The following is an 8,738-nucleotide window of genomic DNA, read 5'->3' as shown; positions in this document are numbered from 1 at the left end:
CATGGGTCGAACAGGAGCTGAGCTGGCGGCGTGAGCTTAACACACTTCTCTAAGTTATCCGCGAGGTTCCTACCCGATGTGAAGCTGACGACATCGATACAATTCCATGTGCAGTTCCAACGTTCATCCGTGCTGCACGTGAAACTTTTTCGTGCGCTAATTAAAACAGGGGCGAAGCCAGCTGAGTTGCTGGGTCTTTCCTATCTCTTGCTGGGGTCTTTACCTTTGCAATGCAGTGCAGAACAGTGATTTCCACTGATTTTGCATAAATCCATGGTGTCCAAAGACCGGAACAACATAGGCTAGCTCGGCCCCTGGCTAATAATCAGCCAAATATGCTTGGTACTTAGAATCAATTTGTGAAACAATACGAAATTTGCTATTCTCAAACTAAAAGGACAAGCAGCTGGGAGGGGCAAGAGGATCCAATGCGAATACAAAATTGACCGTTTGAATTTGGATTTGTATTCGTGTATTTACTCATTTTGAAATATAGCATGTATTCATTTGCTAGAAATTAAATAGCGGATATATAACACATGTAGAAAAAGAAAACAGCTCACTGAAACATATTTATCAATAAATAATTCAATAATTAAATATATATATATATAGAATAAAAAACTATAAATAGTTATCAAACAATAAATAAATAGGAAGACTGAAGTGTTTAAAATTAACATGATAAGCAATATTAAGATTAAAGTATTCAATTATATTAAGCTTATTAACTTAAACTTTACATATCGTTAGTAATAGTAAGACTAATATCATTAATTATTACTCATAACTCCAACAGACCCTCTAAACAGGCTTCTATCCTAAGTTTTAGAGGGTTAAATAAAAAAGATGCAATCCAACAGATCCTCTACTGGAGCCTCTATTTTGGGGAGGCTTCCAAATTCTCTCATCCACCCTTTGTTCCTAGAGAGTCTCTAGAGAAGCCCTCAATTATAATTCATAATTAAAGGCTATTGCTGGAGTTGAATTAAATTTGGAAGCCCCAAAAAAATACGGGAAGACCCTATTTAGCATTGGGGGGTCTAATTTAGAGACTTTTGCTGAAGTTGCTCTTATTAATGATAAAAAATTAAAATAATTAGTTATTTGTCGTCGAGATAACTTCTAAATAGTTTCAATGATGTACTATCATCAGTAGTATTGAAATTAATATCATTCGCCATTAGCCATTAGTCATAGAGATGATCTTTGAATAGTTTCATTGATAGTAATATCATGTGCCTTTCCAGATACGAATAGTGTCCGAATATTTTTTGAATATGAATCTGGATTCAAATAGATAAAATAATAAAAAAGGATTTGGATATATTTAGTTTTGTACCATTACATTTGAATCATGTATGAATATGGATATCCATATTCAGATTTTCAACTCATTTGTTAGGTAGACTCCTCATCTACTTTTTTTTTTGGCGTGCGTGTAGGCACGATGCTGGTGGCGGAATAGTGCGGAGGAAAGGTCGTCCTGCAGACAGACTGTAGTGCGTTGGTAAACCCGTTGTCCAAATGAGATGGACAGCGGTCTCTATTTAAGTTCATCCTGGACGAGATTGTTGGGATGGGGGAGTGTGTTAGTTGAATGGAAAATCGTCCACACGAAGAGAGAGCAAAATGGTGCGCCTCATGAGCTCGGCAGTCGGCAAAGAGAACAAAACACTCTGTGGTTTGGAGGTTCTCGGCGCCGGCTTGTGTAAAGCAAGTTATTGCTTAGGAGTGTAGCTGTCGGAGGAAATCTCCAGCCGGGTGGCGGAATGCACCCGCCTAATCCTAGTTAAGGATAGGTTTGGAGGAGATTTAGGAGCGCTTTGTCGTTGGGTGGATGAACGTAGGAAAAACACAAGGATTTTAGAGTGGTTCGGGCCGCCGGAGCGTAATACCCTACGTCCACTTTGGTGTTTGTATTACTTTGGGAAGCCTTGCTGTGCCTGAGGCGTGTGTGTTCAGATGTGTGTGTTGAATCTGTCTTCTATCGAGCGCACTCTCCCTTTTTTATAGTCCAAGGGGAGTACTTACACTGAGCCGGGCCCCGACAGGTGGGTCCGGCCAACAGGAGCCTGTTCTACGAGAGATATGGAGGTCATCACCTCGAGCTCCTCTCCGTAGTCCTCTCGATCGGGAAGTTGATGTGCGTATCCACAGCCAGGATATGGCCGTGTGCAGCCTTGCCTTGCACAGTGTCTGGTGTCAGTGTTGTCCAACAGTAAACCCGTGCTGTCACTGTTGGGATGGAACCTTCTGTCAGGCGGTGGTACGACGCTGACCCGTTGCGTGCGCACTGTTACAGCGCACGCCTTGGCTCGCCTATTTCAGGCCATCATCACGCGCGTAGCGCCGTGACGGGACTATACACAACTTGCGCACTGTGCACGGTGATACGACGCGCCGCCTTAAAAACAGGTAGGCTTACCGTGGTGTCAGCATACCTGCCCCGTGTGTCAGTGGCAGGCCGTGCTTTTTGACTTGGGCGCGCCCGGCCCAGCTACCGCATTGAATGCTGGTAGATGGGCTGGAGACCCGCGAAGGGCCTCCAGCCGCAGGCACGTGGCAGGGCCAGCCCCGCTCCCACTGTAGGGCGGCACGAGGCGGCACCGGACCCCTTCCCGGGTGGAGGGGGGTCCGGGCCCCCCGAGGCCGGTTGGAGCGGTCTGGCCTGTGATGGTCTGGCCATCACACGTGGCGGCCCCGGACCTCCTGGGGAGTCCGGGTTTACGGGGGCTACCCGAGAGCTCTCCAGCCTCCCTGGCACGCAGAAGCCCCGGACCTGGAAGAGCACGGGGAGGGTCCGGAGATCACGGTCCCAGCTGTCAGGCCCGGGCCGTATGCCACGTCACCCATAAGGCGAGGGGGAGATTACGGATTGTGAGACGCCAAGGGCCTGGACACCCTAGCAGGAGGTACCCCTATCTGTATGTACCGACAGTAACCTATTATCTGAGCAATAAAAAGCTCTCTTTTCCTCAAAAAAAATTACCTTTTTTGAAATAAAATACTCCTCGTCTACTAGAAACCAGCAAGTGCTTTAATCAAGGGAAGGATTAATCTAGAAAGTATGGTAATTGCTCACAGCTAGTCCTTCCAAGGTTGCTTGGAACTTAGATCCCCATCTAAAACAAGAAGTCGAAACCATGATGATCCCACCATATATCATAATTTTTATAGCATCACAATTATACATTTCGGTTCTATATGATTCCACGGGACTGGTAGTATCCTAACCCTAACAAAAAAGTTTATCGTCATCCAAAATTAGATAATTACTACGAGATTGAGTTTTGATTGTTTATTCTTAAATATTTATGCAATGTAATAGTTAATACTTAATATATCAGAGCTTAATATAATGATTGAGTTGTCATAAGTTATTATCATGAAATTTCTTCTATGTCATTGATATTTATATATAGTTTACTTATGTACCATAAAAAAATTGACTTCCCTTACATTCCATCATTTAACTTTTCCATCCTCTATGCCACTTTTGTCCGTTGGCTGTCATGACAATTGACATCATCAAGTCAGAGGCAAAGACTAAGGGTGGCAATTTGCCCTGCGGTAACATGGATCCGCTCCATCAAGGACTGAAAAGGGGGCATTTTCCCCCAAGGGGCTGGCGAGGCGGGTCCAGGAAGGGATATTGCCCGGGGGTACTCAAAAGAAAAAAAAGTAGGAATGTAGCCCATGTAATAGTCAGCCCAATGGAGCCCAACACAGTGAACACACAAAATATATATACTCCAGCCTCCCCTAAGCAAACCCTAACCCTCACTCCTCTCCTCCCTCTCCACCCTTTCTCAGGCCGCGGCCGCTCACCCGCTCCGGAGAAGAGCACCCAACACATTTGCTTGGACGCTTACCCTGCCCACCGCCACTTAGAGCTTCGCGTGCGCGCCTAGGAGTGAGTGCTCGCTCGCTCAGGAGCAGAGCACCAACTGCTCGCCCCGGCCACCGGCAGTGGTGCCGCCTACTGCCGCTCAAAGCTCCGCACGCACACGCCCTGGAGTCAGCACTCGCCCTCTCAGGAGCAGCACACCCGCCCACCAAGGGCCCCACATCCCCCGCCGACCGCCACTCCGGACTACATTTTTGGCCAGGGTAGGGGCTACATTTCGGAGAACGGGTTCACTTCCCCAGCCTCGCCCCGCCCATTGCCAACTTGAGCAAAGACAACTTTAACCCTTGGGCTATCTTGTTTTTCAAGTGTGGTAAGACATAGCTTAATCTTGAACTATGAATATAGGATGATTGAAAGGTATCTTGATGTCGCTTTGAGGGGGTTAATATCCTAATCTAAAGTTTAATAAGAAAAAGTGGATAAAAGTAACCGATGAATTCTGCTCCAATTTGGCCGACCGGGTTTCAATCCTGATTGACTACTGACTGGACGTGGACTTAATTTACCAAGGTTAGTTACTCGTATCAAATTAAACTTAAAAATATCCAACAAAACTTGAAAATGAGTTTCCACAGTATGGAAGATTTATACTTCTAGATCAATGGAACATTTGTGCCTAAAACACCCACAACAAATAAATCGAGCTATATTTTAAAAGGGCAACTTTAGAAAAAGCAAGAACACAAAAATTACAAAGAGACACAAGATGAAGATCTGAAGTCCACTCCCACAAAGGAAGCTACATCTCTATTGAGAGCCCACAAAGGCCGGGTTGCCTTCAACCCTTTCCTCTCTCGACCAATCACAACGATCAAGATTGAGATGCTTACTATGGAATCCTCTGCGAGGATGGGGTAATACAGACTTACCGGGACAATCCACATGACTTGGGTGCTCACTGATGATGTATAGTTATTCGTGAGCAAGGCACCAATAGTAACAAATCCAAATCGCGATGCTTGATGAATTTCTCCAAAGATCAAGAGGTGGGAATGAAACTCACTCAAGACTCTCGCCAAGAACTCTCCAAATCCTCTTCACAAATCTAAATCTATGTAAAATTAAGATTAGCTTAAGAGTGGAGCAAGGAAGGTGGAGTAAATGCTAGGAATGAGTTTGTCTCAAGGTTGGGTGAGGGAGAGCCAAGAGAGTTATGAAGATGGGAGTGAAGCGGTATTTATACCTGCACTCTAAAAATATAATAGTTATTCTGCTGGTGTCCACACATGGTGACCTAGGATTGTTTTTTCAGTTGATGTTTACTGGGTAGGTTCAAGACAGAGAGCTCGACTTGATGACCCAGAAAAAAATAATTCGGTCAAGCAGATCTAGTGACAACAGACGAATTTAATTGTATCTATTTGTGTGGGTGTTTGGTTGGTGTGTAGAGAATCTTTTAAGCTTTGGGACACTTTCAAGATATGAATTGTGGATCCTCTTGATAGTATGTCTTTCCAAAATTCAATTTTAAAAATAAAATGATTTTAAACCTTTCTCTTAAATTTTGAATACCGTCATTGTTTCTTTTTTTAAGAATGGGGATAGCCAATCATCAATCTTTTTCCTTTCATATACAAGCTATTCTCATTTTTTACTCATTTTCAAATAAACTCATTACAACTCATTAACATTTTAGTTAGATTATTATTAATACACCTAAATTAGATGAATTCACTGTCTATGTTGGCTATAGGTTTAACCTATTCCTTCCAAATGGGAATATGGTGAATAGCCGATGATGATGCAGGCCTCGCCTTCCACCTCCACTCAATGGCGATGCTGCTATATGACCATGCTACACTCCCAGATTTACAAGCTTAGGCTCCTTCATCTTTTTGCCAACTCCGGCGGCATCAAAGTCTCTTTCCTGCAACACTGCAAATATTTACACAAGTCACCTTGTCTCCTAGAATTGATCTAGATACCAGATTTGATCATTCATTGCTTGCCCAAACCAGCGTGGTGTGTGCTTATGTGCATGCGCTTAGTAGCCTCATGTGTCCAACATGTCTACTCGCATCAAGTGTCCATGTGCAGATCTAACTAGCAATGAAAGGATTGAAATAAAATGGGGTATTAGTGAGCTCTACGTGTGAGAAGAAAAAGGAAGACCAAATACGTGAGGTGGATCATGGGTAGTTTGATCAGTTTGACAAAAAAAAATGTGACAAGATTATTAGCCTAACATCCAAAACTTGTTGGAATGTTGGTAATGGTATAAGGGAATGGAAAAATTAAATCGATAACACATAAGGAAAAAAATTCTTTCATTGTCATTTTTCTCTTACAACTGATGGTTCAACCTAAATGTTCTTTACCAAGTGTCGAGTCATGAAATATACTCCAATACAGTTGTTGATCTACACATGTCTCTCGTTATGAAATTGATGTGTACCTAATAATTGTTGGTTGGTTTGTGTATTGAGATATTGCAATTTGAATGCAACAAAAGCGGAGAAATAACTCTTGTAATTTGAGATGATTTAAAACTCTAAAAATTCACTCTAATATTATATGACCTATGAGGTCGGAAAAATGACTTATTACACATTAGCTATAAAGGAAATAGGATCTTGTTTGTACCATAATTTTAGCATAAAATTTACAGTGTTTGTGAGATCTAATTTTTAAAAGTTTATTGGGCATTCTAATAAAATATTATATAAGTTTTAACATGAATTACTTGCATTTATGATATATAAAGTAGATAACTTTTTGGGATCGAACATATTGGCCAAAGGGGAGATATGATCTTATTTGTTTAGTTGTATACTTAGGCCACTTTCAATTTGACATCACAGGACTAAAGGTTTCTACATAATCTTGCACAAAGTAGAAACAAACAACCCTAGTGTAGTGTATCCACCACATAATTGATCACCTATCTCTAGCAAGCATAAGATATAAATAAGCTACCCATTGCATGTTTGTGCTATGTCCATTTGTCAGATTTTGTGTCCCCAAGAGGTACTAGCTATCCATTTCTTTAGTTTCTTTTCAAATTATCTTTTTCCTCTATTTAATGCCTAAGATATTCTAAAACATGGAGCATTAGGAGTGGCACGGATAAAGCAATAATTTAGTTTCTATTGAGTTTGCAATCTCTTGTCGTTTTTGTACATGGTGCCGTTCCGCCAGCTACTTAGGAAGTTATTTTTTGTTGTGAACAAGATAATAGAACCTAGAGGATACCCTGATCCTTGGGCCTTTAATTACTCTAAAACGATATATAGCAATATGTGATGTGGCTTTGGATTTGTCATTCTCCATCACGATGAATAAACAAATGATCTTCTCCGATGTATGTTTAGGTGTGCCCTAAGTCGAACAATTTTAACTTTGACCATCAATATAAATAATTTTATAAACCTTGTCAACAAAAGATTTCTGTTACTAGATTTATTAGAAAAAAAGTTCATAATACACAACCTTTTCCATTTAATATAATTCTTTCATAGATGTCCTAATAGACTTCTATTTGTACGCGAGGTTGTAGTTATGAGTTTCGTTGGAGCATTTGAAATAGGGCATTGTATGATACGTGTTGTATCTACCAAAGCTAGTTTCTTGAAGGTAAAAACCAACAACACACACATACAGTTACTAGCTAACGCCATGTGCTCACGCTACGGGAACGCCATGGGAGTGCCCTGTGCCATCAATCCATGGACTGTCGTGTGGCCCCTCCAAACGATCGAGACCAGATCATTTATTTCAAATTCAAGTAAGAAAAGTAACATATCACAAATACAATATAAAATAACATGTCAAATTCGTGATGGAGGCTCGTAGCTTAAGACGTACGTTCATAGAATCTATCCACACAAGAAAAATAACCTTTTTAAAAGTGAAAATACACCATTTAGAATCGCTAGAAAGTAATACCTCAAAGAACTGAGAGAAATTTTAACTAAATTTCAAATTATGTTTTGTCTAAACTGCAAACTAATTTCGCATATATCTATCTCTATCTCTACTATTTTTAAAGCAAGCAATGATTCCTTGGTCCATCAATTGGAATTCTAATCGGAACCTGCGCGATCAATCAATCGGAATACTAATCGGGACCCAGACAAATCAATCGGGAGGAATCCGGACAATCAATATCTCACGCGGTTACGGCAGGACCTGTATACGGAGTGAAAGAACATTGGTGGTCTCATATAGATTTGGGTAATTTATATTACCCGTAGCAAGCACGGACACTGTGCTAGTATTCATTAATTCATCTAACATAACCATCAATTTGTCTACACCATATCCATCCATGCATCCTAGGGTTGAAGGAGGAGGTAGCAACAACTTGTGGGGACAGGGGAGGAGGCTCATCTAACATAACCATCAATTCGTCTCCACCGTATCCCTCCATGTATCCTAGGGTTGAAGGAGGAGGTAGCAATAACTTGTGGGGACAGCGGAGGAGGCTGGTGTCATGTGTGCTAGGGGAAGAAGAACGGGCGGCGGCGGGCTGCACGCTCGAGGGAGGTGGAGGAGGAGATTAAGAGAAGTCTGCCACCACTTGCGGCTAAGGAGTATAGATTTAATCCCGGTTGGCAAGTTGTTTTATTCCCGGGTCTAGCAACTGATACAAGTTCAGAAAAATAATTGGAGCGAGCACCCCTAACCCTACAGTCCGCACGACCTGAACCCAAGACTTCTTACTTCTTACGTAACTTTCTTACCACCTCACCAATTTAGATCAAGGGAAAACTCTGATCTTGAACATTCACAAGTGAATGTTTACGGCCACAAAGGAACACGTCCGACCACAAAGCTAGAAACTTACACGAGTACTTAGACTCCAAACCTTCCATCGAGGAACACA

Source organism: Panicum hallii, chromosome 5 (assembly GCF_002211085.1).
Source record: "Panicum hallii strain FIL2 chromosome 5, PHallii_v3.1, whole genome shotgun sequence".
Lineage (NCBI taxonomy): Eukaryota > Viridiplantae > Streptophyta > Magnoliopsida > Poales > Poaceae > Panicum > Panicum hallii.
Note: the sequence above shows the minus strand (reverse complement) of the source record.